Source organism: Megascapheus bottae, chromosome 5 (genome assembly GCF_031878675.1).
Source record: "Megascapheus bottae isolate mThoBot1 chromosome 5, mThoBot2.hap1, whole genome shotgun sequence".
Taxonomy (NCBI): Eukaryota; Metazoa; Chordata; class Mammalia; order Rodentia; family Geomyidae; genus Megascapheus; species Megascapheus bottae.
The window spans coordinates 66,273,124-66,300,701 of NC_143513.1; the positions used below are offsets into that span (position 1 = coordinate 66,273,124).

The 27,578-nt window shown below is 37.6% G+C and overlaps 1 protein-coding gene across 1 annotated transcript in view; it reads right to left on the bottom strand.

Moving 5' to 3' along the window:
• Grm8 (glutamate metabotropic receptor 8) overlaps nucleotides 1-27,578 on the bottom strand; it is a 729,702-nt gene that overhangs the window by 516,245 nt on the left and 185,879 nt on the right. The window lies entirely within an intron of this gene.

Genomic DNA, 27,578 nt, shown 5'->3' on the forward strand with positions numbered 1-27,578 from the left:
TGTGTCACAATTTCAGAGTTAGAAGAGAGTAAAAAAGCAGGGGCTACCAAGAACTTGTACAGAAGAGACAGAGAGGAGAAACCAGACACCAAAGCAGAATATACAGTTCTGCAGATCATATGAGTGACAAGAAAGTTTAGCTAGAAAGGTGCAAAATCCAGGTGTGTGTGTGTGTGTGTGTGTGTGTGTGTGTGTGTGCATGTGTGTGTGTGTGCTTAAAAAGATGCTACATTCTGCATCAACAAAAAGATGCCAAATTTGATGCCTTTGATATATATCTAAAAATTAATGAAAAGGAGTTCTGAAAATATGGTTTGACAATATAAAAGAAATACCAATTTCTATTACATATGAAACACATTTACCATTTACAACTAAATACCAAATACAAAATAACTGGTATAACAATATACATAGGTATCATTAATTTTTATTACAAATTGCATTTCATTTGCATGCTGAAAGTGATTTTCTGTCAGCCGAGCCTCAGAATTTGCTGCTCCCAATTCCCAACGTTAAGGGAAACATTGACAGAAATCGTACCTTACACTTCTTTTGCTTTTCCCTTAGCTTCTAAATAACACAGCAAGATTGTCAGAGAATTGATAATCTAGCTTTGAAGACAAGTGTTTGCATATATACTGGAAGCTACTGAAGGAAAATATAAAAGGGGTCTGAAAAACAGAGTACCTAGGATTTACAGAAAAACAAGGAATGGGGAATTAAGAATAATTGACCAACCTTAAAAGCCTATCTAAAGAGTATGGAGTATGAACTTGGTAGAAAAGAATTCCAGCCTGGGAAGAATATTTATTTTTTCTGATGTAGAAAACATTCAAAATTTTAAATAACGCTTTAATGCATCTTACTATACCTATTACCTTATAATGAAATAAAACATGCTTTGAATTAACCCATATAAAGAACTTAAAAACATCAATTTTAATGTATTTATACACAGAAATAGATATTCATACCTGTATTTGTCAGTTTTTAAAAAATGAGAATTCCAGGAGACAGAAAGATGCATATAAAATTAAAAGGTAAAGCTGGGCGCGGTGGCTCACACCTATAATCCTAGCTACTCAGGAGGCTGAGATCTGAGGATCAAGGTTCAAAGCCAGCCCGGGCACAAAAGGACCTGAGACTCTTATCTCCAATTAACCTCTAGAAAAGGGAAAGTGGGGCTTGGCTCAAGGGTAGGGCAGTAGCCTTGAGCTGGAGAGCTCAGGGACAGCGCCCAGGCCCAGAGGGTAGGGTGGTAACCTTAAGCTGAAGAGTACAAGGACAGCCCCCAGATCTATTTCAAGCCCCATGACCCACCCCTCCAAAAATTAAAAGGTAGTCTATTATAAACATGAAATAATAAAATTACCAAGAGTAGATGGCATATAAAACTTTATATTCCTTTCTTAAATGAGGAAGTAGGTTAAAGATATGAATTTTCTCATCTTTTTTTATTTGAGCCAAATGAAGTAATAGCAAATGAGAACCAAAATTAATGACACGACTAATAAGGTCATATATCCATTATTAATAGCAAAATTTATTATATCATAGACAGTGAAAGCAAATGAAAGGTTTTAAAGTCCAAGTTATAGGTAAAGACTTTAGGAATCCATTAAAAGAGTTGAGAGGACAAGAAGACAACTCCACTCTTTCTGATCTCCCCAAGGCTTTAGCAAACTCATTGCATTCTTTCTGAACTCACACCAATTAGGAAGGCTGAGTAAGTTGACCCATGTCTTCCAAATAACAAAAGTAGAAACAGCACTGTCAAAAGAAAATGATTAGATACTATGGAATGTATTACATCCCTCCTACAAAGGGTCTCTTCAAATGAGGCCCTAATGACCTCTGATCCAATAAGAAAGATGGCCTCATAAAAAGAGATTAGTGTACAAGAAATCAGAAGAAAAACTTACCAAAGATGCAGGAGAAGACAGCCAACCTAGTTTAAAGAGAGGCTTCACAATAAAAATATCCATATCAACACCTTTATTCCAAGCTTTCAAGCTAGAGAACTGTAGGAAATAAATAAATTTCTATTGTTAAGCTATCGAATTTATAGTCCTTGCTGTGGTAGTCCTAGAAGATAAACACACAAGAGAGAACTAAATCTTCTGAGAGAAAATGAAGAACAACTAGTCCACACTGTCTGGCCCTGAAGGAAGAAAAAAGAAAAGAAAGACGAGAAGTTAAAAAACATGACAGTGTCTGAGCTTGGCATAGACAAGTCCAGGATCTCCCACTCACTACTGGGTTGCCTTGGTCTCTCTGCCACATTCAGTCACTCATGGAAAACAGCTCATGGGTAGTAGCATCAGTAATAGTCTTCATAGCAGTGAGTTTTTAGGTTACGATTCTCCTTAGCTTTGGAGACTCATTCCCACAGTTGTTAGTGCCAAGGAAGACTGTCCATTCAGAGGTCGCGAATGTTGTCCAGATTTCCATGGAATGGAAACCTGTTTCCATCTCCATAAGACTCTACAGAATATTTTTATCTATTTCTGAGGCATAAGCATTGTTCCACATTTTCTAACAGTAAAAGCTAACAAAGTCAGACACTACTGATTGAGGAATTTTAGCTGCATGAAGACACCTATTGTGCACATTACTTCTGCATTCCTTGTTAACAGAGGGGCAGTTTAGCCAAATTAAAAATGTAAATACAAGACAGCAATGACCCTATTGAGATGTTTCCAGAAAGCTAACAGTGGTAAAATCCAGTTTAAGTATAAAATGGAGCCATCAAAGGTGGTAGTAGTAGGCTTTCAGTCCCCAAGATTCCCTCTCAAAACCACCCACTCTTCTGCCAGATACCAGTGGCTCATGCCTGTAATCCTAGCTACTCGGGAGATTGAGATCTGAACATCACAGCCAGAAGCCAGACCAGGTGAAGGAGTTCATGAAACTCCTATCTCCAATTAAATACTAAAGAAGCCATAAGAGGAGCTCAAAATGTAAAGTACTATCATCTAAGCAATAAAGGCTTAGGTAGAACGCAGAGATACAAGTTCAAGCCCAGGACACACACACACATACAAACTCATTCATCCAGGACTCACTTAAGTCTACCTTCATTTCTCTGGCTGGGAAATCAAGATGGCTATTTTATTGTTGCTGTCGGTGGTGGTGATGGTGGTGGTTGTACAGTTGGTGGTGGTGATGGGTTGGCTTGTTTGTTCGTTTGATTGATTGATTGATTGGTTATGTCTGTTCATTTATTTGTGACAGAGTTTCACTTATGTAGTTTAGGCAGACTAACATCTAATTTATGATCCTCCTAAAACAGGCAGTTTTGTAGCGCTGTCTAACATGCTCTATGGCAGTGAGAACATGAAAGGTAAACATTAGTGAAGGAAGAATTCTCCATATTCAAATCACAAAGATGATACAATTAAATTAATCTGGCAGGCAAACTTAATCCATGCATCTCCCTCCACTGCTTCACACAATGATTGATGGTATGTGTCCAATTCATATTTGAACACTAAGTAATGGTACACATATTGAATCATTAAGTTTCATGGTGATTAATAATAAATGGAAGTAGTTCCTGTAAATGACTGTAATTAGCATGTCTGTGGTTGAGTGAGGAGGGGGTGAAGCCCCCACCAGCAGAAAGTTGCAGTAAAGCTCTTCTAAATCAGAGTCCATTCTGAGAGCAGCAGAAAGAAATGAGACACAGACAATGGGATGGGACCATAACATTTGAGGGCAAGACTGCATTTATCTGTAGTGGTAAGGAAGCTACAATGTTTTATTTTTCTCTTATTTACAAGACCAGTGTATTATAAAACTTAGGAAGAGGGAACTGAAATATATGATATCTAAGTTCTCTCCCAAACCAGCATCACTGCAGTTCAAAATGTATCATTGTCTTCCTGCTTCTGCCAAAATGACGCTTCTATTGACTCCTTCAGTTAGTGTCCCTGATCAGAGAAAATGTTAGGTGGCAAGGAAATAAAAATTAATAATAAAACAGAGCTTTGATTATTAAAGAAGAAGATAAAATAGACCAACAAGCCACTCCAGTATAATGCATGGGATGTGCTAAGAGGTTAAGCAGGAAGAGCAAGGACAGGGAATTGCAGACATGGCTGCAGGGCAGGTAGTGGGGTAGCAACTAGCTGACATTTGAACCAGGTCATGAGGAGCACAGTAAGAGTCCCATCTACACAGAAGAGTTGCAGGAAAACAACAGCTACAAACACACACAGGGCTGACAGTTCTGATTGAGAGAAAATGAAAAGGTGCAGTGGGTGAAGAGGTAGTGGGAACGAAAAGAAAGCAGAAAGTCTGTTTCAAAGAAAACAGACTTCCTACTTAGATGGTTCTTCTGTCCCCTGAAGGAGAGGTTGTGTTGCCAGTGGCAGTGTAAAATGAGGATAGCTTCTGGAAGAGCAATGGCCTAAAAGTTACAAGAGATGAGGGAGGGATGCAGGGCTCTGCAGAGAAGGATGAAGTACATCAAAGACCACCTCGACCTGTTTTTCCTTCCCTTTTTTTATGTGAACACTGTGTAAACACTCTTTTTCAAACCTTCTCAGGATCTGACTTTGAAGCCTTCACAAATCCCTTGCCCATAGGGGAGAGGCCCAGAAAAGAAGGGACACTCCCTGGAGGAGAACTATGCGGGTTCTTTGAGAATGTGGGGCTATGGAAACAGGAAAGTCAAAACTCTGAAGACTGCAAGCATAATGAGCAGCTGCACAGAAGGGCATCTGACACTCACCACCTTTCCAATACCTTCCTGAAGGAAGATCCATCTGGATGCTCACACACCTTGCTCTGGAATAATCAAGCTTAGAAAGGCCCATTTGACTTCTCCATGTGAGGCTCCCAAATGCTGTCTATGAAAGGGTCCCAGAAGAATTTAGATACTAAAGTAACTGAAACACACCTATAACTAGTACTGAATCTAGAGCACGCATGCAGTGTCTCTCCATAAGTACTCCCCAAAACCAGAGTTTCACTAAACCTCAAGCCATCTCCACAGAATTTAAGTAACAAAGACATTCCAAATCCTTTCATGCCAAAGCCCAATCAGGGGTGGAATCAGACAGGCTGAAGGCTACATAAAGATGTTGCAGGGAGAGATATAAATAGGAACCATCGTCAGGGCAATGAGATTACATCAATGGCAAAGATTCCCTGACCACTTCCTGTGGGTGAGGCAGCACCATAGTATTGTTCTCCACGTGCCATCCTGATTCATTCTGTTTTTTCTTAAATCAAAAAATGCAAAGGAAAAGCATAATAATACCTAGGCACGTGCCACTCCATGTAAAATTTTCTCTGATTGGCTTCAAAATTTTGAAATAACAAAAATTGCCGAGATGAAGTTTTACATCCTTCAAATCCTATTTCTTTCCCTCTCCTCAGACAACCTCATGTCATGAATCTTTTTTCTTCTTCTTTTATCTTCTTTTATTTTTAATTAACTCGGAGTAATTTTACATATTTATGGGGTTCTGTGTGAAGCTTCAATCAATACAGTCATACCATAGGCAAAGAGAAATTTTCACTTTACAGAGGGGAGGGTCAGGACCAAGAGCAATCAAGAAAACAGATCAAAGAGATTTTATCTTTGTGTATGCTTCTTTTCAAACTTCGAATCTCTGTTGCTTCTACTTTTTTTTTTTTAGTATTTGTGATTATCTTTTTTTCCTCTTCTCTTTCTTTCCCTTTCTCCATTTTTTTTTAGCTTTCCTCTTCTCATATGGTCTTTTTACCATTCTAGACTTTTTAAAAAGAAAGCAATATGTGTTCCTCTGATTAGATCACAAACAAAACTGGCCAACAATTTCTCAATAGCTCTCTGTGTCAATTGCTACACTAAATTACTTTACTGAACACATACAAATTGAATACTATTTACTAGGTACTGTTCTGGGTCCTAGAAATAAATCAATGGATAAGAACAATGATTCCTGACCTCACAAAGTTTACATTTGAGTAGAGGGAAATCTATTTAAAAATGCAAATTGTAGCTGGGCACCAGTGGCTGATATCTTTCATTCTTTCTACACAGGAAGCTAAGATCTAAAGATTGTGATTCGAGCCAATCTGGGCAAGAAATTTTGTAAGACTATCTCCAATTAAAATACACATAAATAACTATAACCCTTCTATTAATTACAATAAAAAGAACTTTTAAATTTAAAAAATGCACACAAAAATCTGAAAGTGGAGTTTAGTCTTAGCCTTAGCCTTGAGCATAAAAACACAGGGACAGAATCACTTCCTGTTTCTTCTGTTATGTGGTTCCCAGGGAGTCAAACTCAGGGACTTTGCATATGCTAGGTTAGCACTCTCCCACTAGGTTATGCTTCCATCCCAGTTGCAGTTACTTTTATTTTCTGGGTCATGGGGCTTGAACTCTGTGCCTGGACGCTGTCCCTGAATGCTTTATTTTGTTGTTGCTATTTTTTTCAGATATTTTTTATTGTAATTAATAGAAGGGTTACATGATATTTGCCAGATAGATGGTGCATTAATTCCCATACATTGCTACCCTTTCACATGTCTCAGTCCCCATTTCCCTCCCCCCCACCCCTCATCTTGTTTTCCCCTGTTCCCTATCCAATTTCAAATAACCAAATACAAATATATCCGATATATCAGGTAACAGAGATACTGTAACAATATGAGATAACCAAGGGACAGCAAAAGAGATGAGAGATAACATAGTACCTTAAGAACAACAATCATTCATTATATGGCTTATGTTTCTATATCCTAGAGATCCTTTCATTTAGCGTCCTACTATATGGCCTTTTGTATCAAGGTTTTGCTCTATTGCAAATCTCTGCTAGGAAAGCCCAAGGTTTCTACTGATTGTGACAAATGAGGGAAACCATTGAGCCTAAGTTCCTTTGAGTCTGGCTTACTTCACTTAATATGATTTTTTAAATGGTAGAGTTGCTAGCCAGCCTTGAGCAAAAAGTGTCCAAGGGCAGTCCTCAGGCCCTAAGTTCAAGCCCAGGACTGGCAAAAAAAGTAACTGCAGCAAAAAAGGACTAAGAGTGTAGCTTAATAATAGTGCACCTACCTATCAAGCACAAGACCCTGGGTTCAAATCCCAGTAGTACGAAACAAAAGCAAAAGAACAAGAGAGGCAAGAGGTAAATGATTCAAGATTTCTGTCAGTCGTATTGTCTGAGGGCAGATAGCACATGTGGCTGCATGCTGGATGAAAAGTACCAAAATGTGAGTTGTTTGGTCTTCCAACAGTGGCCATACATTCTTCTGAGCACTATAAATTTCATTTGGGCACACATGTAATGCTGTATATACATGTGTTTATGCATTGACTGTATGTGTGTATATGTGTACATGTCTCTCTTTCTCTCTATTATTTATCACATTTTTGTTCAAGAAAAATTAAAGGGAAACAAAGACTTTGTATCATTTAAAAAAAAAACAAAAATCACAGGGACAGCATCCAGGCCCTGAGTTCAAGACCCAGTGCTAGCACAAAAATAAATATAAAATAAAATAAATAAATTGTAAGTGGTGGAAAAACAACACAAAAGAAGTGAAAGAGGAAGGCAGAAGTGCAATTTTGTAAAATATATCTGCTTCACTGAGCAGAAGAAGGAGGTGAGGAATGAGCTAGAAGAAGCCCTATGGCAAGAAGACTCCTGGTAAGTCAAGGAAATTGCAAAGAGACCAGGACAGTGTCCACAGAGCAGAGAAAATAAGAGTGGGGCATTGTAGGCACCACATTGTTCAGGGCCTAGTTGACTCCACCCTGTCTACATACAAGAGCCACTAAAAGGGTTTATAGGGTTTTTTTTTTATTTTGTTTGTTTATTTTTGTGCTGGCCTTAGGTTCTGAACTCAGGGCCTTGAGTTTTTTTCTTTCTTTCTTTCTTTCTTTCTTTCTTTCTTTCTTTCTTTCTTTCTTTCTGTTTTGTTTTAACTCAAAGCCAACACTGAACTACAAGTTCCTCTTGTTGCTAATAATTGGAGATAAGAAGATTTATCTGCCCTGGCTGACATTGAACAATGATCCTCAGATCTCAGCCTCCTGAGTAGTTAGGATTACAAGTATGAGCCACTGGTTCCCAGGTTTTGAACAGAAGAAAATAGATTCTTAAAGGATCTCTCCAACCACTGTGGTGGGACAGGCTGAGGAAGCCACCAGAGCCATTCCAGTCCTAAGGGAATGCTCATGTCATGTTATCATGTAGCCTTCCAATAGCTGGATAAAACAAGAAGTTATTATAGATGAAGTAACTAAGACTTAATAAAAGGCTCAATAAAATAAAATAAAAGGCTTAATAAAATAAATTGATCATGAAAAACAAAGCGAGGTTTATACACAGTCTGAGTCAACATCAAAGCAAAGAATAGAAAGTTAAACTCATTCAGATTTCACCTCGTAGAACTGCTTCACAAGTAAACACTATTTAATGTATGATATTTACTTTAAAAGTCTTATAATTTTAAATTAGTCATAATTAACATAATTAAACAGAATAATATAAATACGTTTTATGTTTCATGGACTTTTAAATAAATCTTACTACCAAATAAAGACTATTTGGATGGTAGCGATCTGCTCTCAAATCACTTAACAAAAATAATTTGAAACCTAGATCCTCAAATATTAAGTTTGCTTCAAATAAACACATTTTCCAAGGGTTTTATTTGTTTTAGCCCCAGAAACTACAAGCTCAACATCATATTCCTGCTTTCTTACAGTCTCAGGTTATAGTCTCTAAAAGTCACCTAAACACTTGATTGTTGAGTCATCTGCTCTAAAACTTTTGACTGAAAATTGTATTTTCCATCTCATACACTGGAAATATAATATATCCCATCAGATTTTTGCTAGATCAAGTGAAGAGGAGCTACTTCTTTTTTTTGGGTATGTGTGCCAGCCCTGGGCTTGAAATCGGGACCTGGCCACTGCCCTTGGGCTTTCTCAAGGCTAGAGAGTTTTACCACTTCAGCCACAGCACCACTTCCAGCTTTTTCTGTGTATGTGGTGCCAAGAAATTGAATCCATGTTAGACAAGCACTCTACCACTTTACCATACTCTCTATCCTCTTTCTTTATTTCCTTATCCTTTCTCTGTCACTCTTTCTCCCTCCTTCCATCCCTTCCTTTCTGTGTGTGTGTGTGTGTGTGTGTGTGTGTGTGTGTGTGTGTGTGTGATATTGAGTTTACTAATAAAATAATTCTCTTTTCTCAGCAGTGAAAAATGGATGGCTCCCAGTTAAATCAACATAAAATTAGATTTCATGGATTAAAATTCTAGTCTATTGAAGATGAATGTTTTCAACAAAGTACATTGACCTAGGCGTATAGCTTCATAACACTGAGAAATTTAAATGTATGTATGTGTTGTATTCTCCATGTATTCCATGGAAAATGTGTATTAATCAGCCACAGACATCTATTTCATTTATTTAGTGGTATGTAGGTACCATCTTGGGTCTTGGGAATTTGATTATAAAAATAAAGTAACAAGGATCCTGTCTTTGTTGGGGGAAAAAAAGGAAATAAAACAAGAAATCCACAATTGGATGGTAAGCCATGAAGGAAGAGAAAGTTCAGGCTGCTCCTCACATGACCAAAATCAGCACATTAGACTGAGATACCTGAGCAGCCTCTTAATGAAAATGAATTTCATGTCTAACTTAAATAGACACAAGTTATGAAAAGAGCAAGGGATAGATGAAGAAAACTTTTCAAGTAACAGGAGAACCTGGTCTGCTATAGTGTTTCCTCAAGGAGAAAATCAAGGACAAAGAAAAAGTTAGAGAGCAGGGGGCGGAGGCAGGGAGAGATGGGTTGGAGGTGGAGAGAGAAGAGAGTCGTGTGTGTGTGTGTGTGTGTGTGTGTGTGTGTGTGTGTGTGTGTGTGTCTGATGGAATGCAGGACTATTGTGTGCTTACCTACCATGTAAGGCATTGCTAAATAAAGGCAGGAACTATGATCAGGTCATGCTAAAATGTTTGTATTTAGCTCCAAAAGAAAAGAGATGTCACCTCAAAGGGATATTTTTTAGCAGTAGTATCACATATCTAGTTTGTAGTTTTTAAAGTTCAGTCTGGTCCCAATATAACGAATAGATTGGAAAGGAAATAGGAATCAAGAGTATATGAATCTGTTGTAATCATTCAGATGAGTGCTGTGGGCAGAGGTGGAGGTAGCAGGTGAGTGAAGATAAACAGATCACTGCCTTGTACAAGAGGATTAGTTGCTGTGAGTGCAGGCTGTGGCCACTTCTTTCTTTGTTTCCTCTTTTGTCTTGTAAACCCTTCTTCTCTGTTATATTGTAGTCACATGACCCACACCAGGGGCTACTATCTATGATAATTCCAGTCTTGGGACTTTCCGTCTCTGTAATATAAACTCTAGAAACTTCTTTTCTTTATATATTGGCTGATGTCAGAAACCAGACTGAGACACTGACCCTTCGACTGTATCCCATGTAGTGTTCAACCCTTGCTGGAATTTCCTTCTGTCCTTCTAGAAGCATATTCATTTCTCTCCCTTGGCAAGAATGATACCCCATTTATCCCTTCAGTAGAAGGTGGCCTGTAAAATAAAATCTGTGCAAGCTATAGTTTAGCTTGGCAGGAACAAGTGGTCCTGAAGCAGACCTTGTGCTCCCTAACACATACTTGACAGGGCTATCTGCCTGAGGGAAGAGGACCATCCTCGATCTGGCCCATCTCAGCCAATGGCCCTTGGAACACCTGCCCTGACAAAACAATGAAGGTTCCTGATGGTGCTGTTTCTCCTTCATCCCACCAGTAATCTCTTCCAAGGATAGTGTCCCCAAAACCTAAACACCTCCCACTGCACCATCTTAAATATTAACCAGCTTCTAATGCACTTCCATTGGGACCAAGTTTCCATGTCCCCTTACAATGGGGACGTGATTTCTCTTTGGAAATACACTCAAGCTATATCTGTGAGGGTGCAGACAGGAACAAAGAGGACATCAACGGAAACAGAGCTGCTCCCCCATCCCCGCCCCCTCCAGGAGGTGTACATCACACGGCACCTCCCGATTACTTTGTGCCTTTGCATAACATTTCCTTTTATGCTTTTCCTTCCTTTGTGAGCTGGTGATGGACCTATTGATTATTCCATAAAATAACGGGAAGGACGGAAGGACTACTTTTCTCATTTAATTGTATTTGAAAGTTCTGTTACTAGTTTACATACTCTAGAGGAAATGTAGAATTTACTATTAGAGGGGAAATGGTTTCTGAGTATATTACATAATCTCTTGTTTTTATTTTCAACACAAAATTCATAGCTATAATCCTAGCTATTCAGGAGGCTGAGATCTGAGGATCATGGTCAAAAGCCAGCCCAGGCAAGGAAGTCCATGGTAAGACCCTTATCTCTAATTAAGCATTAAAAGGCAGAATGTAAACCTGTGGTTCAAGTGATAGAGTACTAACTTTGAGCAACAAAGCTCAGGAACACCATTCTGGCCCTGAGCTTAAGCCCCAGTACTAATACAAAAAAAAACCCAACTATATAATTTCTATTTTTAAGTCACACTGTAGCTTATGTGCCATACTAATTTCAATGAAGATGCTGGACGTATTATGCAAATGCATTGGAATAATCCATTAGAACTCACAATTCATCTCCCAGGTGTCTCTCAAAGACTGCTTCTGAGACCAGGAACATAGAATGTCAGCCTTATGCAGACTCCTTTCCAGATACACGGAATCAGGCATTTTCCAGATAATGGCATCAGCAATCTCTTTTGGATTAGCACACCTAAGTGATTCTGATACATGCTACAATTTGAGAAGTGCTGCTTTAGTAGAGTGCATTCCAACATTTTCACACCTCAGCTAAAAGAGAAAATGATGGTATCTGTGCAATAGGTCCATAGGTGATACCCCATGTTAAATGTATGAAATGTCAAAAGGCTGTAACTACAAGGCAAGAGGCTGCAGCTACTCCAGGCCCCACTGACCTGGGTAGCTCAGTACAGCTCACCACTGTAGCAACTCATGTCAGTGCAAAAGTAAGTAAAATGAATTCAAGAATACATCCTAAAAATATACTCTGGAATTGTTTCTAATAATGAAAATTCACCCTAATACCTATCAACACGAATACATGACCTGTGATAGGATATATATATATATATATGTATATGAATACTACTCATAGTTAAATGAATGAGCAGTATATAAGGATATAGCAACAAAGAAGTCTTAGAAACATAATATTGAAGAAGTGAAGTCAGCTGTGGAAGAATCTGTATAGTTTGATAACTGTTATACCATGCAGAACAAAAATGATAGTGTGATCACATGTAGAAAAATCATAAGGATCTGGAAAGAATGATTAAGCAGTTATCTAAGTGGTTCACTCTGGAGAAAGAAGAGAATGGGATGTGTATTAATGGGGCTTTCTAAATTTCATTTCTTTAAAAATCTGAAGAACATAAAACAGAAGTATGGAAGGTTTGACTCAGAAATAGGTGAAATAGATACAAAGGTATTTCTTCTGTTACTCCAAATAAATAAAATGCTTCATTACAATTTTGATAAAGAAAATCGAAATCAGTTGAAGGAATGATACTGTACTATCTGTAAAGAAGTGGAAAGGCCTGGAAAAAATGTTAAGTGAAGTAAGTCAGGCCCAGAGAGACAAAGGATACTTATTTGCCATTGTATGTGGAAGCTAGATTTAGCTTATAAACTTATAAGTACATACATTGGGTGATATGCAATTGTATACAAATGTATTAACTAATATAGACTCAAAAGAGAATTTTGCCTTAGAAAGAAAAAGAAATTCAACAAAATAAACACCAGGAAGCAGAGACTGGAAAAGGGTAGAATGGGGCCAAGAGATAGACAAATGAAGAGAATGAAGAGAAGAATGAAATCAAGAATTCAATGTACATTCTACAAAATCAAGAAGATTGAGAGAAGGGGTGGGGAGGGGTGGGATGGGTGAGACTATTGAAAGGACTGACACTGATCAAGACGCATGGCATTCATGCACTGCTATGTGAAATGGCAACTCTTTTGTGCAAGTAAAGATTATAAAAATAATAATTTAAGAAAGAAAAATAATTAGTAGCCATTTGCTATTCAATTACTGGAGTTTTGGAAACCTCATTCTGACAGTAGCACTATGGTGTTACTATTTTCTATCTCTGGGCCTCAGATTCCTAATAGGCAAAACAGAGGAAACTGAGTTCAGAGATCTCTGAAGTCTCCTTCCTTGGGCACCCCTATGATCTATTTTGGTGCTCACATAGAAACTGGCCTGCCCCTTCGTTTCTCTATGCATGAACAGTGGCCAGTCTCATCCAGCTGTCCTCCCTAATAGCCCCCTTGTTCACAATGGCCTTAGCAAATGGGACAGGCATGGGCTAATAGCAGATCACAACCAGGAATCATACAATCTGTGCTGTAAGATATATTTTAAGGCAAGAAGAATAAAAATAAAACCAGAAAAGTTTGGCCTCTAGACAAGCTGTGTTAGATTTAGAAAGTGACCTTGAATTGATAAGCAACCTTTCCTTGAAGGAGAATTTCTTCCCTTAGCAATATATTTCACCAAGTGCAAAGGAATTTCAAGTCAACATGACAGTGATGTTCACTTTTCTATCCTTTTTCTTTAGCTATCACCCTTACCTCTTTATCCCCTACCTCAACATCAGAAACGATTCATCTTAACTAACGATTTGACTTTTTCCATGAAGGAAAGCTTAGCTTCTTATTTCCAGGAATTGATTCTTTTGAACTTCCCTCAAGGTATGCCTTACACAGGAAATCCTCTTTCTAAATAGATTGGCTTACTGGTTCTTCTTGAATGTCACCCATCACTTCAATAACATGAATGTATGTGAATTAAAGGACCTTCTATCTGGCAAATATCATGTAACCCTTCTATTAATTACAATAAAAATATATGAAAAAAATCACATGAAAATCAGAGCAATGCCTACAAATGATGACCACATTTGACTATTTTACTCTTTCTTACACGATATGTCAAGCAAAGAAAAATATAATAACTAGCGTAATATATCATATCTTTTAAGTTTTACTAATTTTCATACTGGCAATCATGAGGCCAGGTTACAATGGCACTGTGATTGATTAGAGTGATTCACTACAAAGATTAATGACTGGTCATTGAATGATGGAATGATCACTGACTAATGATTAGCTAGAATGATTTTGTGACTCTGCATCACAACTTTCTGGGATTTCAGAAACTCTTGAACTTTTTAGGCATTTGGTCAGAGTGATATTGGGAGAAATAGATCTAATATTGACCAGCTAGGAGTATATGTCAACATCAGTAAGTCTGGTGTTAGATAGATTTCCTACATGGTTTTCACAAAATCTCTTGGGTTCAGTAATCTAATCTGTGATAGGTACAGGCTGCTCTTACTCATGATATTATTTCCATTTATGAAATCTTTTTGTTCTATATAATAACCAAATAAGGTAATTGTTCTATCCCTGTCTGAATTTTCAACCCTTTTAATATATTAGTGGTAAAGAAGAACATTTTCATTTTAACAAGTTCATACATCCTGTCAAACTTACTCCCCATCCCTCTCTTTAACCCGCTCTTTACTTCTTAAAACAATTTCAGGACGTTTAATTGCCCTATTATCATACATGTAAATAAATTACTTTGACCATATTTATCCTCATTTAGTCCCGGTCTGCCCTCCCCACTGCATCCCCTTAACTGAGACTGTTCTATTTTTTTCTGTAAACTTCCAATTCTTTTGATTAAAAATATATTAATTAAATTTTTAACGAATCACATAGATCCCAGCTAGATTCAATGTAGCATAAATATATATATATAAATGTTTTATATTGATTACATAGTTACATATATTTTATTTCATAGAAGGAAAATGAACAGTTTCTCGGGTACTATACCAAAACATCTAGTATACACCATAGAATAGTATACAATTAATACTTGCTGAAGTAATTAATAGAAAAAATTAACAGAATTAATGTTTATACTGTCATGGTTTCTGCTAGGTCATAAGTAGATATTTATGACCATTTGTCCTTTCAGTTTTACAGTAACCCTAAGAGGTAGATATCTTCTTCCTAGAAAAGGTTTCATCCTTAGTTTAGTGGTTTGATGAATTCTGTCTAGGCCCACTGCAATAACAATGAACTCTTTATAAGCCTTCTTTTTGTTTATCACTCCAAAGCCTGAAGCGTCCATCAACTTTTAACTTCCATTCAACACTTAACTACAACTTTATACTTGTTATATTTATGATGATATATACCTCTAGAGATGAAACAAATGGACTTGAAGCTTAAATAATGAGAATTGGTATCTTGAGATTTACTCAGTGGATCCATTCAGACTTCATTCTCATTTAGACAAATAGAGTTGAATTTTACTACCTGTAGGTGCTTGGCTTTGAGAATTAACTGCAGTATCGATTTTGTCTTCACCAAATTTCTTCACCTACCATGTTATGTACACAAACTTGTGTCTGTCTTTGAGGGAGTTATTAGTCTGTTTGGTCAGGAAATACAATCAATAAAATATGCTGAATTATAGCAAAACATCTGACAGGGCCTTTTACATCCTAATGGAAAAAGTGAAAAACTGCACACTGGATAGTAGGACTGGAAAGAATATGGCCAGCTCTATGCAAAAGAGTAGTTATGAAAAAGATGTTAGCTGGGCTCTAGTGGCTCATGACTATAATTCTACCTACTCAAGAGGCTTAGATTGAGGATCATAATTTGAAGACAGACAAGCAGACACATCTTTGAGACTCTTATCTCCAACCAACCACCATCACTGCCAAAACCAACAACAAAAACTGGAAGTAGATGTGCAGCTCAAGTGGTTGAGGGACTAAAAAGCTTAGCATCAGAGGAAGGCCCTGATTTCAAGCATCAGTACTGGCCCAAACGAAAGAAGGCTCTCAACTGTGTATGGGAATTTTGTCCTTGACTTTCTTCTATTCTCAAACATTGCCAGTGCCATAGATAAATAGAGAGCAAAGGATCTAAAATGGGAAGATGATACAAAGTTGAGTGGGATAATAAATATGTTGTTTAAATCAAAATAGATCTGACAGGGTGAAAAAATGGGTCAAGTTGAACAAATTGAAATTTAACAGAGATTAGTTTAGGATCCAAAAACAACCTTCACAGGTGTACAGTATTAAAAAAACAACATGGTTTTTCAAGTATCTTGAAAGAGACATTGAGACTTTGGTTAACAGCAAATGCAATCTGTATCCACAATAGGGTTTGACTACCCAAACACCAATCTCTTCTTTTGATGGAATAATAAAGTATCTTAAAACAGAAACACCATAGCTTGTTCTTTTGGTCACAGGTAATTAAACTCTAGATTGTAAGTAAATGTGAGGGCTAATTATATAAAATGGAATTGAATCTTAGAGACATAAACAAAGTAGACATTTAATATCTCATACCAAAGGAAACGCAAGCTTTCCATATCAAACTAAGTGTGTGTGGGGGGGGCGTTGGGGAGTGTGATGTGCTTAGACTGAAAGAAGAAAAATTACTAAGGGACCCAAGAGTTCTCTTTAAATATGAAGATGACACAAAGAATGGAAATAATATTACTCAAAATACACCCAAAGAGTAAACTGAGGTTTAGTGGATGAATGCACGCACAGACACACACACACACACACACACACACACACACACACACAGATATTTTATATGGATATATATTCAAACATATTCATCACACAAAACATAGATAAAACCACAACTCATGGTAGAATAAGCATCAAATCCTCATCAAGTAAAATTCTCCATTTTGAAATGATGATTCATAGGGGAATAGGATCAAAGTTTACTTCCTCTCCGGGGGAAGAATGTTTGTGATGTCAACTGTTAGTGTAACAAGATTTCAGAGAGGAAACTTGGGCCTTATATCTACAATCAGGAAAATACAGCCTTAAAAATAATTAGGTGGAAGTGGTGCTGTGGCTCAAGTGGTAGAGATAGCCTTGAGCAAAAGAGCTCAGGGACAGCACCCAGGCCCAGAGTTCTAGCCCCACAACCAACAACAAAAAAATTTTAGGTGACACTCTCTGTACAAGTAATTCTTCTCAGTTTTTTTTTGTGGAGAGACAAAAGGTCATTTTAATAAGTTTGAACTTACTGAAAATACTTTGTCTTTCCTCTGCAATTACATCCATCTAGTAAATAAATGTAGATATTTCTACATCATATTTCAAATATCATGTTTAAAAAAACAAGTATTCAAGAAGGGAATCTCTATATACAATCACTGGCACTTACGTTTCAGAACATAATTAAAATTAAGCTGAAGGTTTATATGTCATAAATACATGTTAATCTATGTAATAAAACATTATATTAGATCCAAACAATACAAGAGTGATGGCTCAATATTTGGGTACCCAATGTTATGGACATGGTCTTGGAGATGTAAACATAACTACATAGACATAAAAATCTATGATGGGCTATATACTCTTCTCAGTTTCTTAATGATCCATTTTTACCAGGTTACATAGAACAAAGCAGTCATTTGTAGTGTTAGTAGCATTTACTGAATAATAAAGTATTTTCAAAGTTAAAAAGCTCCGTTTTTCCTGGAACTGATTGTTCCCCAACTTGAAACTAAGTGAACTTATTTAAGGAACATTGGAGATGATATGTTGCCTAAGGATCTTCCTGAGTACAGGCAAGAAATCAATCACAATAGATCACTACCAGCCCAAACAGAACAATTGCCATCTAAAGAGAAATAAAAGTATTACAGTCTAAACTTTACCTTACAGCATCCAACCAAAGTAAGAGATTGCACACACTGGTTTTAAATTATATAAACTGTTCATCTATATGTAGGATCTAGTGTTACCAGCTATGTGACTGGCAAGGTTGTATGAGTTAACAACTTGTGCTGTTCACTCACTCAGCTGCACTGGCCTAGAATAAGACCAGAAAGCAGAGGCTGACACTCATTCTAGCTATAGCTACGCAGGAAGCTGAGATCTAAGGATCAAAATTCAAAGCCAGCCTAGGCAGACAAATCTGAAAGATTTCTATCTCCAACTAACCAGCAAAAGTCCAGAAGTGCAGCCATGGTTCAAGTAGTAATGTGCAAGTAAAAATAAATAAATAAGTAAATAAATAAGAAAGAAAGAAAGAACAGAAGCCCCGAGTTAAGCACCAGTATAAACCAAAAAGTAAATAAAATCAAGAACATTGAACAAATGTTTGTTCCTCTGTCAATGATGTTCGTCTCTCACACTTTTTGGAGAACTGGGCTCCAAAAATGTATACATGGCTAACACAAAAAGGCAAGTGAGACAAAGTACCCTGGCAGAATCCAAAAATAAGTCCATTTATTAATAAGCAATCATATCCTATAATCAAGAAACAACCTGTTAGTTAAAGTTATAAGGAATTACTTTGCTTGTTTAATGTGTAAACCAACAATAATTCACAAATGTGGTCATTGTTTTTCTCCGCTGCTTATGTGAGCTGCCAAGGAGTAAAGCTTCATATTCAAAAGTAATCAGCCACCGTTTCAAACTCTATCAAAAAGTCATGTATCACTTTCAGAAGGCATAAAAGGGAATGGGGAAAGCAAGATGTTTGGGAGGGATGGAGGAAGGGAAATGGAGACAAAAACATGGGAAGTGGTATCAATATATGAGAAGTAATGCACCTACTATCTGGTGAACATAACTAACCCCTCTATACATTACAATAAAAATAAATTTCAAAAAAGCACAAAGGAAATGCGTGCATATATTCTGTAATTTGCCCATTCAATTTTTCTACTAAATCCAGAAAAATACAGTACCTTCATTTTCAAGATAGTAAAACTGCAACACAAAATAAACACAGGCCTGGTGTCTCTCATCTATAATCCTAGGTATTCGGGAAGCTGAGATATGAAGATCTCTGTTTAATGTCAGCCCACATCAGAAAGTCTGTGAGGCCCTTATCTCCAATTAAGTCACTAAAAGCCTGAATTAAAACCGGGGTCCATGTAAGAAAGCACTATTCTTGAGCACAAAAGCTTAAGGACAGCACCCAGGCCCAGAGTTCAAGCTCCAGGAACAGAAGAAATAAATATATAAACACACAACACAGAGCTTTTCCAGGAAAATACACAAGTGTGCACACACATATATACATACACTCAATCACACTCAGAAATGTCCTTTTTAACACTTTCATATTATTTAGACGCCTAGTATAAGAATATTTTGAAAAGCATGCAAAGATTAGTTATAGTGCCAATTATAAATCATTTTACACAGCAACTCTGAAATATCAAATATTTTAACAAATATGCAAATTAGGAGTGGATTATATTTTTAAATTTCATTGTCAAATTGTATTTAAATTTAGCACCAGTTCATAGTTACACACGGAAAAATAATGCACATACGGACAACCCGTGACAGGAGTCATCTGTTAAATGAATTATATTTCGATTTCTAAATCTGCCTTGCAAGGACAGAGGTTATCATTTCTACAAGGAGCTACGTATAAACTATAGAGTCATGCCTCACTGAAGCAGAAGTTTTCTGCCCTCTAATTTACAGATGTCATGCTATTTTAGACCCCAAGTCCTAATTAACTAAGCGTAGATTAGTCTCCAGCCTAAAAACACTCCTGGAATCATGTCTTTACCTGGAGTTGTGACGTCTTACGTCATGATGTTGCGTCACCACGTGATGACGCTATGCCATCACAACACATCATCGCATATTGACACAATGTCATGGCATAATATCATCAGATTACATTCCTCAGCACTTTCTCAGCCTGGCACAAGCAAGGCCAGAAAGCTGGAAAGGTTTTCTTTGTTCTGGTCAACACTCTTGGTCTATAAGTGTTAGCACTAACTGAAGAAATAATTTCCTGGTCTCTTACATTTTCCTGGATTTCCAATGTCACAAGGAAGAGATTGAGAAGCATTTTTGTACGTTGTTTCGTGCTTTGTCACAAAATTAATAATACTTGAACTCCATTTCAAAAATAAATATTTGCAAATGACAATCTCTCCTTTACTTCCCCCAAGCCATAAGCAAAATAATGTTTGTGTTGATTTAAAAGCAGCTCCATTTGCTTTTTATTTTTCATCCTTCTCATCCACCAATTCTCTTCCTCCATCTACCACATTCTGAAAGAGCAGGTCAAGGAGAGCAGATGGCAGACACAGTGGATGTTTTTGACTAGAGACTTTTGAAAAAGGTTGGAGGTTCCTGGAAACTGTGGGGAAGGTTCTTGTTGCCCTCATAGAAAAGCAGGGCCCCTTGCCCACAGCCACATTTATCTAAACACTATCTGAATTCACTGAGCTCTTCCCAAAAAAATGGGGCTATTGTATTATTCAAACACAAGAGGTATTTTGTGCATATTTGTCAACATGACACTTGCCTTTCATTAATCCAGTCCTAAGGTGGTCGAAGAGTTTGGAGGAAGCAGAAGAAACAGGGTCACCTAGGAGAGCTCACAGAACATCAAGGAGACAGATGAATACAACCTTGAAAATGATCTGCTAAGGATTCTAAGGATGATAAGACAAGGCTCTAGGGAGCTAGAGGAAGAAAAGACAATCTTGGAGATACTGAAAAAAAAATCCTACAAGAGAGAGAACATCTTTCGTCATTGTTGTTCTTGTAAACTGAGCATGCAGAAGAGAAAAAAAAATCCAGATTTCAATACCAAAAGCTGGACATATGGAAACCCTAAAGTATTAGACTAAATTCATCCTCATGTAGATGGTTTTTTTCAAAGCAATCTGTTGAACAGATTTATATGATATAAATACTATTTGAGGGGTACTGACTCACAAACTCATATGAGTATCATAATGATATGATCTTTAGATGAGTTTTTCTTACAAATAGCAATTCAACATGTCAGTAGATGACTACATTCTCCCCCAATTCTTCCAACCCCACCCATCCTCAGTTGAACTAGTTCCATTTTCACAAAGATACCTTGATTGTTATGACTGCATCAGCCTGCCCCTCCTCTGTCCAGTTGTGTACACCCCTCCCCTTGACTCCACTTCTGACATCACAAGTTCTAGCTTCTCAATGATTACCTTAGTCATCACTCATCAATGCAGCACATTTTAGAAGAGTTTCCTATCCATCAGGTTAAATATGTTCCTCTCTCTTCAAAACCAAATATGTGGGCAAAAACAAAGCTGAAAGATTTGGATAGCCACAAAGATCTTGGCAACTTCTTTTCTGGTACATAATGATGGCTCTGGAAAACCTTTGCAGGTATTTTTTTTCAAATTGCCACTGAAGAGAAATATCTAATCCCAGTCAACCATCACAGGCCCCATTTTCTGACATACATTCTCATATGAAGGTCACTGGTGGATATTGTCTATTGCCAGCATCATAATCATCAAGAGGTGATTAAAAGCTAGGTGTGATGAGACAGTAAACTCTGGAGGATTTCAATTCCTGGAGAATAGATTTCATCTTCCTGAGAATTATATGATACTGAGAGACAACTTCTCCAAACAGCTTTCCAAATGTCACTTCTAAGTGAGATATACACATATTCTTTTTGGAATTCAGTTGAGCAATTATTTAATAAAAACTTGATGAAATTGCTTATGTTTGCTTTATAAACTAGGCCAAATATTCATACAACCATGCATGCATACACATATATGTTCATATCTAATTTGTAAAATGATCAAAAGAAGAGTCTTAATAGTTGTTGGTTAAATACAAAAAATTCCAAAAACTAATACTTTCAACATATAAAATGCATAAACTTTATCATGAAAAGGATAAAGAAATAAGTGAAATGAGACATTTTCTTGTAGATGACACATTTTACAAAATAGATTACAGATCTCTCCCCCAAATTATGAGATAACATCATATATTAAAAATATTCTAAGTTAAAAACACATGGATTATACCTATCCTACTAAATACCCTACCTTGGTGACACAGCATACATGTACACATGTACACATACACACACACACACACACACACACATTCATACACACATAGAAAACTGATCTGCTGTCACTGTTCTAGATCATATAGGAGTATCATACCACATATGGCTAGTCTAGGAAAAGATCAAAGTTTAAAGTATAGCTTCTACCAAATGCTATCAATTTTGCACTATTATGCAACTTAAAAAATCCTAAATTGAACCATTAAAAGTAGGGAACCATCTGCTTAGAAAATACTGGGAGAAAGCTCTATAGAAGATGAAGACCCAATGACATGAAACAGCACGCTGGGTGTTAGTGAGGTTCTTAAGATTTGTTACCCTGAGGATTTTATATTTTTTGTAATCTCAAAACCAAGAGAAAAACAAAAATAATAATATCAAAAATTCCTAGTTTTTGCAGATTTATTCAACTGTATATTAATATTCTTTTCAGCAAGATAGAATTCAGTTTATGAGAAACTCATGCTACAAAAAAGATAACTCAATTTATGTCTTAGAAAGCAAAAAAAAATGTTTCACAGCAGAATAATCACAAATAATTTGCTCATTTTGCAAATTCAAATTTCCACATGCTGCTTCTATTCAAATAAATTTGCCTCCTTTGTGTAAATATTCTACTACATCATAGTGAATATTGGAAGTGAGGACTGAAAATATTCATGTAAAACTTATTTGATGCCATATTCTACATTTTGTATACCTGAGACAGGCAAACACCTACTCAATTCTCTTTCATCTCTCTATATTTTCTTCTACTTCTTGAGGACTTTTTAAATTCCTCTGAACTAAGCTGGGCCTTGGTGGCTCATGCCTGTAACCAGAAAGATGAGATATGAGGAATGCAGTTTAAGACCACATAGACAGGAAAGCCTGTGGGACTCTTATCTCTTATGAACCATTAGAAAGCTAGAAGTGGAAGTGTGCCTTAAGCGGTAGAGTGTAGATTTGAATTTAAAGCAGCACCCAGGCACTGGTGGGAGGCTGAGATCTGAGGATCCTTGTTCAAAGCCTTGTTTGCTGCCTGGGCAGCAAAGTCAGGGAAAATTACCCATCAGTAAAGTCAGGAAATCAGAGAAACTCCTAGTCCTGGAGTTCAAGCCCCAGGATCAACAACAACATAAAAGTTAAAAAAAAATAAGGCCCTTGCCTTGACTTGATGCCCCATATCCCACACACAAAGGAAGGAATGAAGGAAGGAGGGAGGGAGGGAGGAAGGGAAGGAGGGAGAAGAAAAGGAAAGAGAAAAAGAAAGAAAGGAAAGAAGGAAGGAGGGAAAGAAGGAAGGAAAGAAGGAAGGAAGGAAGGAAGGAAGGAAGGAAGGAAGGAAGGAAGGAAGGAAGGAAGGAAAGGGGGAAGGAAGGGAGGGAGGGAGGGAAGGAGGAAGTAAAGGAGGGAGGGAGGGAAGGGAGGGAGAGAGGGAGGGAAGGAAGAGGGAAGGATCAATCCCATGAACAAGAACAAGCAGTCCACAGAGATACTTTAAACATAATTTACCTGTGTAAATAATTTATTTAAATTTGGGGAAATGGAAAAATAAAAGCACTCCCATTTCTTAAAGACCCACTAGGTACCAGAAATTGTGCTGCATGTTTTACATACCTTATCTCATTGATTTCAGTTACATAGGATGATCCTGAAAGAGAACATTATTATTAACCTACACAAACTGCAAGATGCCATTGGTTGAAGTTTGTCTGTTAGTTCATTGGCTTTATAAATAAATACAATAACATTTAAAATGTATCTGTGAGCTATATGCACTGTTATTCTCAAGTTAACTCATCATCTTCCTGAAGCTTCTAGGTAAGTTGGCCTAGATCAAGTCATAGACTTGATAAATTCTTTCTAGCCTCAGGGTCTCTCCAGGAGATTTCAGTCACAGTTCCATCTTCTCCTTCAGTCCTTCCACTACCCACTAACTATGGACGTTCAAGTTCTGCCACATCCCCCAGGCCAACTACACTTCTCACAGACACTCTGCCCTTATGGCATAGACTTCCTCCTGCTCACTCCTTGGGACTCAAGGCTACAGATGTCGAGGTTAGGGAGAATGGTTTGCCACTAGGATGAAGACAGTCTACTTTCTATATGGAGTGCATTTGATTTTCACAACAGAATAGGAAGACAACTTGAAGAAAGAACCCAAAATTGATATTGGGGTGGATAAATGTCCATTTTTGAAGCAGCTTTATGCCCACCTGGATTCTGGATGTCCCTAAACTCCACACAGAGAGGATTAAATTAACCCCAGGAGTTTCAGGAGAAAGAACTACAAAGGGAAAATGACAGATGGTTGAGCTCTGGTGAAACCTATGGGTGGGAGAGGCAGGAGCAGTTCCCTACCAGATCAAGGGGAACATGCATGATAGAATGGGTACAGCAAGAAAGGGCCTGGGCTTTGGGTAGCAAGAGATAGAGCCTTTGCCTAGTGTAGAAATGAGGATGCTGTAGTGGACATGCCATCACAGAAATATTTGGATGGGACTGAAGGAAGCAGAGGAGTGGAGGCAGAGCTGCCCTGACACTGAAAATATAAAAGCTAGGGTTAGGCTGGTGGCATACCACAGGCAGCCATGAGGGTCTAGCCAGACATATTTTGAGCAGAACTCATAAACATATTTTATATAATATAAAAAGGCAAAAACCAAGAGAACAAAAGGACAAATCCACAACATTTGAGCATGACAGATGGAGAAAGTAAGAGCAATAGCAAAGGTTGTGGTGATGTGGAGGTGGAGGAGGAGAAACTCAGTTTAATTTAGAGATGAACACTTGATGACAAGTTAATGTAAGTAGAATTCTCCTGTTGGTTGTGAATCCCAGCTGTCATTCCAGAGCCTTCCAGCGAAGTTCTGGCTAGAGAGCACCGATTTCCTCAGAAAAGACTTAGCTCAAACCTGCTGATAAGCAGTTGCTACAATCGCTGACTTAAGTGAACCAAACCTATGCATTTTGCAAATACCAGTGTTTAAAAAAACATACCATATCCTTTTCTGAGTAAAATAAATGGGATTTTTCTCCCTCTTATTCAGAAACCGATCTTCAGGAAATGATTGAAATTGTTCACTACTTAGAAACTTTTTCTGAAAAGCTTTGATTTGTTAAGGGAACAATCACTTCAAAGAAGGAATGAGTTCCTTAAAGCTCCAGATGGGAACTAGATCACATTTTTTCCTCATTGTGACTCCATTAATTGGTTTTTCTTGGTATTTAATGGTAGCAAAGTCATCACATTGAAGAAAGCTTATGTCATTTATCAGCTTCCTCTCCAGAGTCCTGAGGACACCTGATGATTATTTCAATCAAACCGATCAGTCACTGAACTCATAATCATGAATAATTGAATAGCGCAATAGATCTATTACTTAATATAGTGCTAACCTTTTCTAATGCTTGTACCTGGGGAAAGGAATAATATCCGTGTCACAGAATAACTTATCCCAGGCCTTGGGTTTTGGGGGCAATGTTGTGACTCATAGAATAGCTAAATACAGGCAATTATAAACCACATTATGAGAAAACAGTTAACCTTTGTGTAGCATTTAAGAGTTTACAAAGTACTTTCTCAGACATGATCTCATCTGATACTCAAGTCAACCCTGTGAGAGAGAGGTTTCATTTCATCGGTGAGAACAAGACAGGCTAAATGACCCACTAAATGGCTAACTGGGAACTAGATATGAAGTGGTGGTGCTGGAATTCTCTCCCCCAACCCCCACCCCAAGTTTAGTCTGTCTTATGCCAGGCTCTTTATAGTGTGATGAAAGGTCCCCAAAAGCCTTACATTTCTAACTTTTGTCTACAGTTTATTAACATCAATTAGTTGTACACGGGGGTTTCATTTTGAGCCAACAGGCTTTCTAAAAGCAGACTCTGTCCAAACCCATAGCCTAAACAGCCCATTTGTGGGCTAACTTTATTGGCCACTCCTTTTGAGGACCAGGGATCCTACTGCTAAAGCAGGGTCACAAGCTACTTTTTTATTTCTTTGCCAGTCCTGGGCTTGGGCTCAGGGCCTGAGCATTGTCCTTGGGTCATTGTCCTTGGGTCAATTGTCAAGGCTAGAGCTCTACCACTTGAGTCACAGCACCACTTCTGGCTTTTTCTCTATGTACGTGGTACCAAGGAACCAAACCCTGGGTCTTCATGCTAGGCAAGTATTCTACCATTAGGCCAAACTCCTGGCCACAAGCTACCATTTCTAAAGCAACAAACACACTGACTTCGTTATGAACCTGATCACATGTGAGCATTTCTGCAAGGTGTGCCCACTGCCCACCATCTCACAGCAAAGAAGCAAACATCTGGTAGTAACAGATGGTACATTCCTATTTATTCCTTCCATGAGATGTGTGCCCCTCTCTCCCTCTCCCTCTCTCTCTCTCCCTCTCTCTCCCTCTCTCTCTCTCTCTCTCTCTCTCTCTCTCTCTCTCTCTCTCTCTCTCTCTCTCTCTCTCTATCTCTCTCTCTCTCTCTCTCTCTCTCTCTCTCTCTCTCCCTCTTCCTACAGTCTGCTCTTGAGAGTTCCTCACTAACCTTGAATGTCACCCCTTTGTTTTAAAGGATATTATCCTACATCCATTGCAAGCAATGGAAAATGTCATTAATTAACTCTGACATTTCTTTTACAGTAAAAGTAAACTTCATACAATTTAGAATAGTATATTAAGTCCAATCTTCACTAGTCACATAAAACATTTTGTTACTATAACCTTTCTTTTCATCACAGGTGTTGATACTATTATTTAAGTGTTTTACTTAAAAGTAAGAATCCTTTAAGGGTCATGTGAAGTATGTATTTAGACAAAGCTCTTAGAAAGGGAGATTGAGATTTAAAGAATAAGGAGAGCAACGGCTGATAACATAGTTGGGCAACTCTTTGTACCCCATTTGTACCTCATCTTTACAGACCTGTGGATACAGACAGGCAAGAATGTTTTCCTACAAAATAAAACATTTACTCTAATGTGATGAGCTTCCACTATTCTTTTTACATTCTCATATTAATCAAGGACAAACTTTATCCCGAATACCCTGCATTTAATGGAACTCTTTAATGAACTGAAATTTTAATCATTATAATTTGTGCTCAAAAGATGTGGGTGGTTTGATCATCAAAATCAATTATTTAAGAAAACTGATTGCCAACACTCAAAATTCGATTTACTAACACACCCAATGATAACTAGAGAATTTTGGCAATTTTTTTCTGAGGGTTCAAACTTAACAAGAGACAGAGTGTTGATGTAATGTTGAGAAGATTCAATCCACATTATCAAGATAGTCTATATGGTTACTGACCACCAACATGCCCAAATATCTAGATTTCCTGATACATGGGATTTTCAGTGTTAAAACCAAGACAGTTCAGGACAAACAAGGTTGGTTATCTATATTCAAGATAAGGAAAAATGTTTAACTAGAATTACGGCAAACACAGAGAACTTGCTCATGGAAACAGAGCAAAAGCCAGAACACAACGTTGAAGTTGGGCTGGAAGTTTTGATGTCACCTGAGTATTCAACCAAAGCCTACAACTGAGCTTCAACTCCAGAGAAATCAGTCCCAGAGCAGTACAACTG